At 36.7% G+C, this 16,307-nt stretch overlaps 1 protein-coding gene across 1 annotated transcript in view; it reads right to left on the bottom strand.

The window, feature by feature from the left end:
• Positions 1 to 7,595, bottom strand: part of shank3a (SH3 and multiple ankyrin repeat domains 3a) — a 189,552-nt gene extending 181,957 nt beyond the window's left edge. Inside the window, 1 exon segment of the mRNA XM_030137099.1 lies at positions 7,487 to 7,595. The gene's annotated coding sequence lies outside the window, so the exon portion shown is untranslated.
• Positions 7,596 to 16,307: the final 8,712 nt, after the last annotated feature.

Here is a 16,307-nt window from a genome sequence, read left to right as displayed (position 1 = left end):
CTTTTCACAGACAATGTAGTCCTGAGAATCTTTTACTGTGTTATCAGCTCTCCAACAGCTCAACTGAATGTAGAGGCTGGTAATTTCCACAGCTCTACCAGTCCTACAGAAAGATGGTCAAGATATAATTTTTGGGGAAAACTTGCTTATTATCAACAAATTAACTTGTAGTTGCATTCTTCTTTAGGCACTCAGCTCATTATGAATAATTAAACCACGGGACTAATTATGAAATATAAGAACTAAAAAGGGAAAGAATAAACTATCTTTTGCCAACTTCCATTTACATACCAGGAAACAGTCCCAGATTGAGGCGGCAGATTTTGTTTAAAAATGGTCTTTAGCGGAATCACTTCTAAGATTACAAAGGCTGACAGGGGAGAAACAGACAGAAAGGAAGAGCAGCAGGAGAGAAGCTGGGAAACAGAGCCAGAAATATCAATCAATAAAACTGGCAATGCTTATCTTATAAAATGTGATTAAGATTAGGTTAAAAACAAAAACAAAGCATATGCAAATTCAAGATTAGCATTCATAGCAAAAAATATTAGTGCATTAGAGGTTGGTATTTTTTGTTTATTTATTTATTTATTTAACCTTTACTTAACCAGGAAGTCGCATTGACATTAGAAATCTCTTTTGTAAAGGAGCCTTGTGCAAGGTAGCAGCCATACAAAGTCTAAAGTATATAAAACACATACATGATACACAATGGACAATAAAAGAGAATAACAATTATTTAACCATGATGGCCTCAAGTAAAAAAGTGACATTCCTCCTATTTACTAACTTACCAAAAAGACATCCCAAATAACATTGGGTTTACATCATGGTCGCTGTGTTATTTATTGACAGCTGTACTGGTAATTCCATTAGACAATGAAAATGTTTTTCCCATTTGTGAATTATAATAGTTCAGGATCAGCTCAGTGTTATGAAAACTAATGCATGTGGTAAATTGTATACGGGTGTAATCCTCACAACCCCTTTGGGACAACACAGACCTCCTGTGACACTCTTATTCACAAACTAAGTGTTGAGGCATTTGTTAATCTTGTAAACATCCTTTCACTGATCTCTCATTAATTCAACCCAGAGGATGACAGAGACCAAGAGAGATAAAGGCAGAGTGAGAGAGAAAGACAGAGAAAGGCTTGCATTTGAAATTGAGGCAATTAACCAACAGCTCTTTCCTCTCAACTAATATGCTAATGCAAAAAATGCTAATTTAGTCTCTGAAAGGCTACCATTACAAATTGTAAGGCAAGGACCTTATATCCGCATCCTATGGAGGTAATTAAACATAGTAGTGTGCCCTCTGTCTACAAGCAAGTGGACACATCATGTAGTTAAGCATCAGTGTAAAGACATGGGAGGCCCTAAAGCAGTCTTTAATGAATTACATTTTTTTTTTACTGATCTGTGGTGGCATCAGTGAAAAACATTTACCCACTGAGACAAACCAATGGAGTTAACAACAAACAATCCTGATATAAAGGGGGTTAATAGTCTTTAAAATGTTCGGCAATAGCAAAAGAGGCCTTTGTTGACTATTTTTATTAGCATGATCCACAAATTAAAAAAAAAACGAGGTACAGATTATGAAATTCTGGACCTAAATATATGCCACAGTTTAAAAAAAAAAAAAAGCCAGTGGCCAATGTCAGTATCCCTGCTTTTTTTTTTTTTTTTTATTCCCCCTTTTGTGAATGCAATATAGCCATTTTAAGCCTTTATGTTTAACCCATAAAGACCCAGTGCTGCTTTTGTGGCAGTTCCCAAATTATCATTTCTCTATTTTTAACCTTACTTAAGTGATTTATCGCCTTATACTCTAATATTAGGCTCTGTATTTTGCATATTTAAGTGAAAATCAGGTATTTCTCTATATTTAATGTACTAATTATGTAGACGTTCATTAAAGCTCAGATTAAAGTTGAGGGTTATTACATCCAAAACAAAGAAAAGTGAAGAAAAATATGCCTTATTATGTAAAATCTATCATTAACTCAACATAAAATAAGCATCTCCAACCATTACCGTCATTTATCAAACTACGTGGGTTTCATTTGTGAAACAATGTTGTAGAAGATGATGGTGTTTCCATGTTCACTACGGAGCCTCTGAACATCCAAATGGGTCATATCTGATGACTATGAAAAGATGACGAACTGTATTTTACACCAATTATTTACATGTATTGATAGGATTTGTGAATCAATAGGTATTTAATATTTTATATCAGTGAATGATTTTGGTCACCGATGGATGTTTGGGTCTTTATGGGTTAATAAATCTTTGGATATGTACAAATTAAATCACACAAAATTATGAAAAAACTGTTAACACAACACAACAAACCCGGTGACAAACTGTCTGTCCAGGAAAATGTGAAAAATAGTCATTATTATACCAGGTATTGCTATTCTCCTCTGAAAAGTATGTTCAACAAATATGATGTTTACATATTTGTGTATAGGGCTGTGCACATTCTGGACTCATCTGCAGGACAGTCTGGCAGAGGACCATACAGATTAGAGCAGACACTGAGACAGATGGTGATTTTACACCAACATGGGGAAAGAAATGGCTCTTTAACATCAAACCTCAGCACATTACTTTGAAACCAGCTGGCCAGACACAAAACAAGACCAGGAGCCCAGGGAAGCTGCCAGCCTCTTAAGCAGAGAAACAGCAGAAACAGCACATCAGGCAAGAATTTCAGCATGTTCTGGGAGATAGTGAGTGACTGAAGCAGCTGAAGAGATTTCTAAAGACCTATTATTTAAACTGGTATTAATAAGTTTATCCTATTCATAACAAAACTTATTAACAAGCTGAGAAACTAAGTTTGTAAAGCCAACAATGGAAATAACTGGTTAACATTCCATTAAAGTACTTAAAAACCATAAGCCTTCACCTCCCTTTTTCATTTACAACTCTAAGTGCTTCAACAGGCCTTTTACATTACTTTCCATCTTTGTGCTTATCTCTTCAGCCTCATCTCATTCCTCTCTGCACCAAGAAATTCGAGTGATTTTGCATAACAATTGAACATTTAAGTAAGGTGATGTTTGGAAATGCTGATACCAATACCCCGGGCAATGCCTAAATTAAAAAGCTTTAAAATAACACAAGAAAGTGTAATAAGTCAGGAAAAAACATGATCAAATGTGATTACAATACAGATTTACTTTGGATGGCAATAAAAATAAGCACATTTAATTGATTCTTGGAAAATGCTCTGAACTATCATCACTTATGTTGACATGAATCTGCATTGATTTTATTCACTTGATTCATAAAATGTTCAATAGAGAAAGCTGTTGAATGTTTAGTCATTACGCTGATGATAGAAATTGATGCCTTTATCAAGTTAAATTCATCTTAATTCCATTCATTTGACTGATGTCACACTTAGTAAATGACCCATCACACCTTAATTTTGTCTTTCTTAACCGACCTATGAGGTAAAGCACTGTACCAACAAGAACATATTGGACTTTTACACTTGGTTTCTATAACACCCACACTTTCTTGGCTGCCAAAAAGGTAGGTCAAGATCAACTTCCCTGTGAAATATGTTTAGCAGCTTAAACACTTTGATTAGATGTCAGCCCCGTTCTACTACTGTCAGTGCATATGTTTATGTAACGGACCTGTTGATATGACCTTTAATGATCAAAGTGTTACATGGAGAGCATGCAGACTGTGTGTCTGTAATCCTGCTTGTTGCCTCAGTTCTTGTAGCTCTTCTTCAGTCTGTCTCACTGGAAGTACCCTGCTGAAATATAGGCGAATATTTCCATCATGTAGAGGCAGAATTGTCGCTATCTGTGCATTGCTATGTGAAAGAACAACTGTCTCCAACATGTAACTACACCATGAAACATAAGAAACTGAGGGATGGTGGGATTTAGTAATTTTAGGACCAAAACGAGCTTCCACATCATCCACATAGATGACTTGTCTCCCTGTGCTATGTTTTGCAAATGCACTGTGATCAGTGTCACCAAAGAACTAACCAAACAACCCAGAAAACTTCTCTCCCTATTCCAGAACGACAGAGGAGGGTGTCAGACATACTTACAGTACTTGCACAGTGAAAGTGAAGTGTGAAGATAGGTCTGATTATGTGAAACCAGCAGTGTCTTTCAATACATGAGCTGAAAGATGATACATGGGATTGTGTGAAAATAGCTTTCCACTGAAGGAACAATTTAGACTCGACCTACATCCAAACCTGAACCATTACCAGAGGTAGGAAGTAACAAAGTATAAGTACTTCGTTTCTGTACTGAAGTAGATTTTTTAGGTATCTGTACTTTACTTAAATTTTTTTTTTTCTGGCTACTTATTACTTTTACTCCCTACATTTTTGCATAAATATCTGTACTTTATACTCCTTACACTCTCAGAATAAACTCATTAGTACAGCAGAAACAAACACGAAGATGACAAGGAATGAAACCGAGTCCACTACCAGGTCAGAAGAAATGAAAGGAACCACTGTAAGCCAATTGTCATCTTATAATATGGGGTGTGTGATCATGAAAAACAACACTTAGACATCAGTTTCATGGCATTTTTGGAATGTGTCATTGCGCAGGCTTATCATATACGTAGTGTAAGGAGCGAGTGAGCGATGAGGGCCAGGCCATACCCTGTATACTTGTGAGGTGTGTATTATAAGACGACAATTGATTTAGAGTGATTCCTTCCATTTCTTCTGAACCAGTCATTGCTTGTTGTCTTCGTGTTTGTTGCTGCTGCAGCTGTGTGGAATTCCCATTCCCACGATGCACTTCGTGACAAAATTTCTGAAAAGGCCTGAGTGACATATCGGTTTGGTATGTAAACAAAAGGACTGCTGGTGATGGAGTCTTCAAAGTTGTTCACCGTGAGGGAAGTGATTTAGGCGTGTAAGCACAGAAAGACTAACGCAGTGTTTTTCAGCCTTGGGGTCAGGACTCCATGTTGGGTCACCTGGAATTCAAATGGGGTCACCTGAAATTTCTAGTAATTGATAAAAATAACAAATAAAAACTTACCAATAAAAAATATAAGGTGAGTTGAGAGATATAATCACAATACATATGTATTATGAAGACATGACAAACTGAAACTGAAACACTGTGGTACTGTTTATCTTTCAAATGTTCATTGTGGTCAGTTTCAGATGCTGCAGCTCTTTCATAATTCATAGTTTGAGTTATTGTTTGTTCAGTATTAATTGTCAGCCTTGTAAATCCAAGCTGGACTGACTGTACATATCTTGACCAAGGAAAATAAAATTCTCACTTTGTGCAATAATCTACACCTGGCTTTTCTGCCTCCGTCCATAATGAAATACATTAAATAGCCTAAACATCATCTAAAATTAACGTTTATTTGCAATATAGTATAACAAACTATTACATGATCAAAAACAAATTAATTTTAGCAAAAAAAAAAACAAAAAAAAAAGTCTCCATTTTAAATGTCTGGGGTCACCAGACATTTGTGATGTTAAAATGGGGTCACAAGCCAAAAAAGGTTGGGAACCACTGGATTAATGGATTAGTGATAATTAAGATATCGCTGGCGTTTTACAAATTTGAAGAAAAATTAGTGATGAAAGTCATACACTGCTTTAACATGTAATGAATGTATTGTCTACATCTCCTGTGGCATGTATTCAAACATTAAAGCAGTGACTGCAGGCACATGTATACAAGTGTGCCCTATTTTCATGAGAATATGCTGATTTGAAGGGGCTTGGATTATCAAATAATTTTAGAATTAAAAAAAAAAAAATCTTAAAACTATTAATAAATACATAAAACTAAAAATGTGCCTTCACCATCACCTTCTTACTCAGACTCTTTGTAAAGGAAATGGAGATAAGATTTTAACATCTTCTATGCTCACCTTTCTAACTACAAACTAAAAAAGATAAGCAGCATGAAACAGACGATAATAAAAGGAGGAAATGAAGTTATCACACACATTCAAGAAGTAGATGATAAAAAAAAAAAAAAAAAAACCTCCATGTGTGACAGCCTCCTCTTGACAATCAGTGCCTCAGTCAGCCATTTAAGCCCTCGACATAATTAAGTGTATTCATAACAGTGAAGTCATATACCTAGTACATAATCCAATCAAATTTGACTAATCACACAACACTAAGCTTTGGTGAAACTGCGTTACAGTGTGCAAAACTTCTCTGCTGGATTGAAGATGTGTGTGAACCATCTCTGTCAGGGTTTTCTATATGATTCTGGAGGTATAGATACTGAAGTTGTACTGGAGAGGTTGTGTCATAATATTTGACTACTATCATTACAATATTCAAGAATAAGAAAGTAAAACAAGCTAGGAAAATTAAACAAATATGCTCATGGGTAAGATAAGTCTGATGATTTGAAGGACACTTTAACATTTTGTCACAATACTATCACAAAATCAAATTGGGCTACAGTGAAAAGATTTGAATGTGAAAGGATCTGAAGTAGGACTAAAATTAATAAACACTGTAGAGGAACTCTGTGGAAAAGGCACTTGTGTGCTTTAGCTGAGTGTCACAATAGTGGTGAAAACCCTGAGTGTCATGGCTAAAACTGTGTTTAACCAGTGACAGTTATTACATAATTGCCTTATCACCAGCACTTGCTGTAACCTAATTTATTTTGCATTATCATGATAATTATGCTCATTCACTGAATTCCACATTGAAACAGCAGCATCATTATTTCCACTCTTTTAGTGTTATCAAAATGCACTTAATTTCTATTGGTACTGTCATTATCAGTCATTTCTTTGCATATTTAAATAATAGTCCTTGCATATTTCAGTTATTTATGTCCTGCACTACTTTCATTTCACAGGCCACAGTGAAGTGTAATTTTATTGTTTTGTTTTTTTTTTTACTATTGTTTTGTCTTTTCTTATTCAACAGGAACTTGTAGGTATATAAATGATGCACATAACACACATACTTGTCAAAAGGCTTACAATAGTGGCATAAAAACAACAAATTGTTAACTGCAATTTTTATGACAATTAATTGTGACCAAAAACGTCATTATTGTGACGGCTATACTTTATGTTCTTTCAGGATGTAGTTTACAGGTCGACCATGTGAACACATATGAGGAATTACTTGAACACAGAGGACTCCTGTCTAGACAGACATGGATTAAACCTTGTCTCGAGGGGGTGGTTGAGTCATTCTAGTTCTGCTTTCAAGCCTCACAAATGCATGACTTTGATCTAAATATCTCATCAATATTTCCTCTGATGTGGTTTATATATCAAATATTCTGTTCTTGCTTAACTTCTCCTTTTTACGTATCTCATGTCGACTGTAGACAGATATAGCTATAATAGCTCCACACAAAATCATTACACACAAAAGGAGAGTAACATTTGCATAGAGTACAACACACACTGTCTAAAAGTGACTATTGCATAACACCATCAAAGATGAACAAAGTCAGACACATACCATGAACTGCACTCAGCCATTTGTGAATGGACAGGCAGGGAACTAAGAGGTCTGCTCCGAGTTAATGAACAGTGGAAGTAAATCTGCTCGTGTGTGTTGTCTGCTGTGGGAATGCACGTTTTAAAGGCGGTTACAACATCATGAGAAGTAATAGAGGTAATAGGATCATGGCTGTCCATCTGGCTTCATCCCAGCACACGCCACAAGCTATAAATAGCAACTCACACTCTAATACCATTGATTTACTAATTCTGCCACTACCAGATTAGATAATCCACTTTCATTTTGCTACACTGAATTGAATCTGTAGACATTTAATAACTAATGGGAAAATAATATTTTAAAACCATTATTCTGCAAATATCTTTATACAAAAACGTGCAGTTGGTTTTAGCAGAACAGCACTAACTTGTATTCTACTGTTTTATACCTGCTGATAGTTTTGCATAGCTTGAGACAGGTCCAGTCCCTACCCCCCCCCCCCCCCCCCCCCCCCCCCCCCGCCCTCGGCTCTTGCACTTGGTATTCCCCTTGAAATGGAGTTGTAAGGGGTAGGGGTTGAAACATTCCCCTATGAAATGAGACAACCGTTTGAGACCTGTTATGTCATCATCAGTCATTGATGCCGCTATAAACAGATGCAACAACTTTGTTTTCGAAAGTATTCACCATGCTGTCAGCAGCTGTAGCTGTTTCTGTTCCATGGGCTTTAGTCATTTTTTTGCAGCTATCCACTGCAAACCACAGAAATGTGGTCTGTAACACATTGAAACAGCACTAAAGGGTCGATCAAATGATTAAGTTATAAGATTTTCTTTTTTCTTTTTTGTCAGACGGATAGAAAAAGTTGATTTTTACCTTGAAATATTTCGGCTACAGCCTGTAGCCTTCCTCAGAAGGATCACTTAAAGTCATGGTGACATGTCATTGTCAGCTGTTTTACCCAGATTTGCCTGTCAACAGGGGACGATTATGCCCCCTGCTTCTGAGGAAGGCTACAGGTTGTAGCCGAAACGTGTCAAGGTAAAAAATCAACTTTTTCTATCTGTCTGATGAAAAAGAAAAAAGGAAATCTTTGTATTTTCAGTAGACAATATGAACTTAATCGGACTAAAGGATTAAGTTGTTTACGAAGAAAATACTACGTACATTTGTGTTTCTTTCATCACACTGCTGCACTTTTTTTGCTGTGTTTATTTCTATCTTGTAGATAATTTGAAGAGAAATATGGGAGATTTCTCATACTCCTCCATTTGTAGTGTGGTTCTGAAATACCCCCCCCCAGCCTTTCCCCTCTGACTCATGGAGAATAGCCCCCCCCCCCCCCCCCCCCCCCCCCCCCCTTCACATGAATACACAAAATGCAGGGGTAGCACCGGTGCTGGAGATAGGTCTGGCACATCCATTAATGCACAGACACAGGGGAAAAAATGTTGTTGTTTGGCTATTTTGTAGTTCTAAATGTAGGGCACAAATCAGTGCCTTTACAAAATACCCTTGGGAGAAAATTTGTTTTAGAGAAACATTTGCACATGGGGAAGCTGTAGTATAAAATATGTAAATCCTCAAATACTGAAGAAAACAACACATAAAAAAGACATTTATTTTCATCAGAACTTGCCATACACATAGTTACTGTTTCACAGATTACTGTTCTCTCACATACTGAGGGGGACTTTCAAAACAGTAATACACAGACAGCTAAAGGCAGGAGAATGCCAACTGAGATACTTGCCAAACTGCACAATTATTACAACGGAGTTTAACTTCTGAGCCATAATAAACTGCTGATGCTGATTGCTAATAATCTGCCACAACCAACGAAAAGACACTTTTACCAAAAACTGGCAAATCCTCGAGAAAATAAAATCTCACATAGGGACAGCGTGACACTCAGTTGTCTAAAGTGGAAGAAGAACAAAAAGTTTTTGTGCAGTTTATTGTCTGAATAATGCCAAAAGTAAATGATGTGAATATGTGGATGCATCCAAAGCTTGTCTATCTTTAAACCACTGTGCCCCAGGAGCTGCAGCTGTCAGAAACACACCGTTGCACTTTACTGAAACACTGAAACCTAATCTAGAAATTCTAGCATTGCAAATAAATGAAGTGAAGAACAGCATCAGCAAGTAAATAGCCACCAGCGGATATCCAAACTGACGGTAAATGTCAGTTAGTAAAGCAAGTCAAACAACACCACCTCCAAATAAATGGCAGTCTTTTTTAGAAATGACTGGCATTTGGCTAGAACAAGAGTAACTATGAAGCAGGGACAGTACAATTTGTAGATTTAATCGTAGATCAGATGCCCACCAAAACATCAACAGTATTTTAACAACAAGCTGGAGATATGATGTATATTCTGGCTTGTCTTTCTGTTATAATTCTGAACAAAACTGAATCTTCAGTCAGTACAAAGAAAATGTTCAGAGACAGTCTTGTAATGCAGGATGTAACTGTCATTAAAAAAAACAACAGTGCATTCTATACATTACAGTGTATTTTTTTTTTTTTTTTTTTTTTTTACCATTTTGAAATGATGAAAATATTCCTCTGAGGAGAAACTAGCATTAACATAGGCTCTGACAGCACATATGCTAAACATACAGAAAATACTTCCTTGTTACACTTTGGTCAAATCACAACAGCGACGGCAGATGAAATGCATCCCAAATGGAAGCTATCACAGCAAGCAAAATATCTATACACATATGCTTGAAAAATAACAAGGGATGAACTTACATTCACAAAGGAATCACAGAAGTGAGAAACAACAGAGCAAACCTCATTAAGTATAAGTTGCTCGAACATTATGAGACACAAACTGATTAAAATACAAGTTTTGATTGCCAAAAGTAAAAAGTATATAGATATGGGGCTTTTCAATAACAAGAAAGATGTAAAAATAAATAAATAAATGAAGAGCAAAGATATTCAGAAACAAAAAACATTGACTAAAGATGTGTTTTTGCCATTTGGGCTCAATAGCTTCAGTCCACATTGAGCATATTTGTAGGTCTAGTGCCTAAAGTGAGTGAATTTTTTCTCTCTGATTTTTTACCTTTGCCTTGAGATCAAAGCCTCTGTTCATGCACATACACACGCATGTAAGAAAAGTAAAAATCTTGTTCACCTAAAAATTCCCAATACAGACAAAAAAAAAACAACCCAAAAAACAAAAATCAAACAGGTGGTAAAGAGAACATTCCAACTGCACTTGAATGTAACGTCATCAGTTCTCATCATAACAAAGATGAGCATCTTCTGGTGAGTACAAGCTGTGTTTCTGTAGAAATCCTACGTCACAGTTTGCTGTCCTGCTCGTGTTCGCGACATCTCCAAAGACAGCGTCCATACAAATGAGCCCAATCTGAAATGTCAAAACTGTATCCTTTTTCGAAGATGCATGTGTGTCTCCTCTCACTGTCATCGCCCAACGCCACACATAGATACACACTCCTCACATTTCAGACACTGTGATCTGATGCAAATCAAATTAAGGCCTGAGTAAGTGACAGCCGCCCTGATCCCTGAGGTCTATCACCTGTTTGAGGTCTGGGAGAGAGACAAGACAGGATGGAGAGGAAGAGGCACAATGAGGCAGAGAGAGCCAGTGCTACTGTGAAAGGCAGTTGATCTGCAATGCTGCCAGAGTCTTTGGTGTCTGCATGTCAAATGCCAGTGCACTCCATAGGAATACGATAACGAGGGCTGCGCACAGAGGGAATGCCAAATGAGAAATCAAACGCAGAGGAGAGCTGACAAACATAGATCACAACATGAAGCCATTTAATAAGACATAGATGGAAAGAGTTCCTGCCATATTGTGCCCTTCTATTTCATCTGTTCTGTGACAAAACAAAAGGAGTAACTGGACATAATATCTATACACCACAAAATACAAGTCTCAGGCCACTTTCTGCAAGAACCTTATGATCATTTGTCCTTAGCTAAAGTGAATTTGACATTTAATATTAAGGCGCTGCCTGATGTTCCCATTGAAAATCTAAACCAGCATCATGGAGACAGATGGACATTTGTTACCGTGATTGAAAGTGCTCTCGAATGCCTTCTAAGCACCCTTTTTTTTTTTTTTTTTTTTTCCCATGATCTATATCCTTTTTACAAGTTATATTTGGGTCAATATATAGTTGAGGGACTTTCTGAGTTCCCTTTACAGGGTAATATAGTTGACAGGTATAATTGACATTTTTACTGTTTTCAGGCCTAAAATCAACAAAACCATAACACTACATGGCATTTTTACAGAAAGACTCCTCTAAATATTATATATACAATTGAGTAAAATTCAAACTGAAAGTTATTTATAAAGATATTGTAGTAACACTGTTGACATAAGGGTGTGATAAATACACATTTGACTCACACACTACTTTATATTAAATAACTAAGAAAGAGGAGACAGAACATACCTTGGAGTCTTGCCAGTGTTTTCTTCAGGAGGAAATGACATCATGTGGAGCAGGTCATGGGATTTGGAATTAACACACTTCCTTGAGAGGTGTTTTTGTAATGGGTAACTTAGATGAAAGTGATTTCTCTGGCACAGATACAATTTGTTATTTTCCATATAAAACTTGATATTCTGCCAAAAAAGAAATATCTGTCATGATTATCTCAACTTAATAAAAATTAAAGCCTTTTTTGAATAAACTCATTTTATTATTGATTAGCTAATTAGAAGGTGGTTGTTATTTTATTCAGATGGTTATTTAGTTGACATTTTAGTATATGTAGTCATTTATTAATTATTTACAAATACTTTATTAATAAGTGATTGTTTCCGTAATTAAATAATTATGGAATTTTTAAAGACATGATCAAAATGAACATAAAAAACTTTTTTTTTTTTTTTTACTTTTAATAAAGATGTATGCAAGATATATCCTTTGGACTTCAAAAGTCCCTCAATTATATGTTGACCCATTTAACGGCAATGTTACTTCATTTTGCAGCTGGTGTAATGCCAGCGAAACATGGGGGTAAAGAATGATAGTCTACAAACGAATCATCATTAAAACATCTCTGCTCTGACTATTTAGACTCTCTATGCAAAATACTCATGTCAATATCAAGCTGTTGTAATCTAATAGATGACGGCAAAGGAGTCAGTACTCACTTTTGACTTCTGTGATGGACTTGGGATTAGGTATAACTCATCAGATTTACTGTTTTCCCTGATGATTAACAGTCATGTGTGATGTGTCCACATCATACCGATGAATAGAAAAAAATGGTCAAACTCAGTAGCTATGAGAAGCAGACTCAGTCCTGGTTAAATTGAGCACTCAGAGCCTAATTAGACCTGGGTTGGGTCTGACAGGCATGTTTGGCCCATTCACATCTATCTTACACAGATGTCAATAATGAAATGAATTGTGGCCCAGTGTACTCTAATAAGCATCTGATGAGACAAACCACAAGAAAGGCAAAACTAAACTGACTACTACCAAGAATAACACTAGTATTTTCACATGTATTTATTTACTTTTCTCAGTGGGGGAGACTGACTGTAAGCCCAGACAAGTTGAGTTTACTTAAAAAAATTGAGAAAAGAGATTGCCTTAAAAAATTTAAGTAATTATTAATGAACTTTTCAAGTACATTTAACTTAAAGTCTTAGTTAATTAAATGTATATATTAGTTAGTTAAGTTAAATGTATTTAAAAAGTTCATTAATCATTATTTGATTTTTTTTAAGGCAATCACTTTTCTCAACTTTTTAAAGTAAATTCAACTTATCCGTGCTTACAGTGTATACGCTGTGCTGCAGCTGCATCACTGTCCCTTTGATTCCGGAACACAGGTCCATTGTGTAAAAGTCCAGCCTGTCTCAACTCTTTTTCTCCTTTCGCTTGGATGTGGAAATTGGTCAATGGTGGCAAAAAGGTGGGATCACCATCTCCCCTTTTTCTGTGTAAAAGTGGCTACTGTTTTACTTCACCCAGTCAGTGTGTGAATACAGTTTACTATAAGGTATTCACAAATATGCTCTCCAACTTATGAGAAGGAATAACTGGCTGTGTATGGTAAATCCAACTCATTTATCTCCCTCTTTCCGCTGTCAGATGAAAGAGACAAACGTAGAAAAACACAAATGTACTAGCCCCAAAGAACGTTTCAGAATGCATTGTACTGTATCAAGTTGAGTTCTGGAGGGGAAAACAAACAGCAGTCAAGTGTTTAAAGCTAAAAAAAAGAGAAGAAAGGAGAGAAGCTGGGAAGTTTTCACTAGGTTGTTTCAAGCACTGTCTACCTGTCTTCATGAAGAGGGCTACTGTGTAGAAGTGTGCAGATGAGAATACCATGAGAGACACTGTATTTCTGTTTAGGAGACTACTGTGCATCTGAAAGAAACAGAGTTAAACAACAGAACATATGCTGGGAGGAAGATGCATTTTTGCATTTTAATTTGGTGTCAAAGTCAGAAAGTTCCAGCTGCCACCGCTGTCATTTTGTTTATTTGCATCTATAGTAAGACATAAAAACCTTTAAGTGCAAAACTCTGCCTACATTACCTACAACAATATACCATCACTGCGTTGGGTATGCAAAGTTATGCAAAGTTTCTGAAGATTTCAAAAATGTGCAATACGGAGATGGCTTTAATTAAAATGAAAATACAATAATTTAGATGTAGAATAGGGATGATATAACTTCACCCCATGTTAACAAAAGGATATTTGGGGAATTTTTCCTCACCATGACCTTTGATCTAGACGGATCGGAATTTAATCAGACAAATTCCTGTAAAATCAGAACATCAGCGGTGTAACTGACAAGACAGAGGATAGATAACAGCCACTATATATCATTATTCATGTCCTGCTCGTCTGAAATGACCTGATTGGGCCACATGAGTTGGTTCAAATACCAAATCGAATAAAGAATGCATGTGCTATTAATATCATCAACAACAAGCCCTATACAAGACAATGCACCCTGGGGTACACACCCATAAAGAACGGCTGATACTATTTCCTTACTTCCTGCCTACCAGAGCTGAACAATGAGCACGACTGACCTTGGATAAGATGATGTGGACATAAGGTTATTGGAGGGTCACGTATAAATAATGGGCTTGATTTTACCTTTGATTATCATTCTCCTTGGCACTCTGATACCTTATCTGTAATGATCTGGGCTATGAGAGAATATGATGCAGTTTAAACAGTATAATGACAACATGCACAATGCCTTCTCATAGCTATTGAAATGATTGAAGTGGACTCTGTGTCATATATCAGTGTACGCCTTTAGTGCTTAGTTGAACTCTATCCCCATGAGGCAGGAGAGGGAAGAGGTTGGCTCCCTAAGTGGCAGGCTGCTAACCAGTGGGTCGGTATATGGAGACAGATGGCTGTACGGACTCAGTGTTAGCCTTGGCAGCAAAACCTCAACAATAGATATGTGATGGGGCAAGCTGGTCCTCTGCTGCCCACTTAAAGACATGAGACCTCTAACACAAATACAGGAACAAGCCTTCCTCTGTGCCTTCTTGGCAGGAACTACCCCTAGCCAGTTTCAGAGTCCAAGTCCACCCCACCTCTGCTTCCTTTTCACTTTTCTCCACAGTCTTCTCTCTGTGACTCCATTTTAGGTCTTTTCTGGACTGTTGCCAGATAGATAGTAGAAAACCCCCTTTAGAGTGGAGAGTATGTCATGAAGAGCATTTTATTAATATAATGCGAACAAAACAAGCCCTTTTCTCTTAACACGTTTGTGTTAATAATTTCTGTTTGTTTTTTTTGTTTTTTTTTAGTTTATTTTAAATATGCAACAAGACAAAGTAATCTTACTTGATCCTTAGAAATAAAACAGGTAGTAAGAAGTCATGGAAGAGAACAAAAAAACAGAAACAAAACTTATACATACTAGCGGCATTGTACCTGTGGTGTCATTGTACGATAGCATGATAAGTAGAACTTGTCTGCCACTACTATCCATTTGTAAACTACCATTTAATCATGCATTGTGCAGGTAATAATTTGAGCCAACATATGAGGCATGAAGGGAAGAGCATGTATTTGTTTGGCCTGTCAAGCACGATTAAATTCATCCAGCAGTAGTGAACTGCAGCCTTCACATTGTACCATCGTCTGCTAGCTGTAGAAATGTCATGAATGGCAGCATAACCACTTCCGAAAATGGAGTATTGGCGGCAGGGATGAAGAATTCAAAGTAGAGAGAGGCTAAAATCGCCCCACATACCTCATAACATTTGAATACGGACATAAAATTGTGCCTAGTAGATAGTCAGGCTCAAGGTAATTATCGTTAACGAAAACAAACGAAATGACGAAAACTAAAATTGTAAAAACATTTTCGTTAACTGAAATAAATAAAAACTCTAATTAAAAGAAAAAAAAAACGATAACTAACTGAAACTGTATTGTGTGCTTACAAAACTAACTAAAACATATAAAAAATTATGTATAAAATTCCCTTCGTTTTCGTCTTTGTCAATGTCGGATTGATATCAAATTGATTTATTTCGCTCCAGCAGTTTGAGCTAGTAGCACCATATGACACTTCACAGTCTGTCATGTCTGGTCACTGGTGGTTTCCAGTCGTCTTCTGGTCCCCACTCTACCTGGAACATACAGACTAAAGCTGGGACAAAGCAGCACAGTCCTGTCTGGGATTTACTTTAGTGATGTGTGGGGTTGTTTTTTTTTGTTTTTTTTTTCTGCACGCTGTGTGTGTGCCTGTGGGACACAGACAGAGTGGAGCTAAATGACAGTGTCAGTGTTGAACTAGCGTCCAGGTAAAGACTGGAGAGTTTATCACCATGAAAAGG

Source organism: Sphaeramia orbicularis, chromosome 6 (genome assembly GCF_902148855.1).
Source record: "Sphaeramia orbicularis chromosome 6, fSphaOr1.1, whole genome shotgun sequence".
In the NCBI taxonomy this organism is placed as follows: Eukaryota; Metazoa; Chordata; class Actinopteri; order Kurtiformes; family Apogonidae; genus Sphaeramia; species Sphaeramia orbicularis.
The sequence above is the reverse complement of the archived record's forward strand: the minus strand, read 5'-3'. Positions and strand labels throughout refer to the sequence as shown.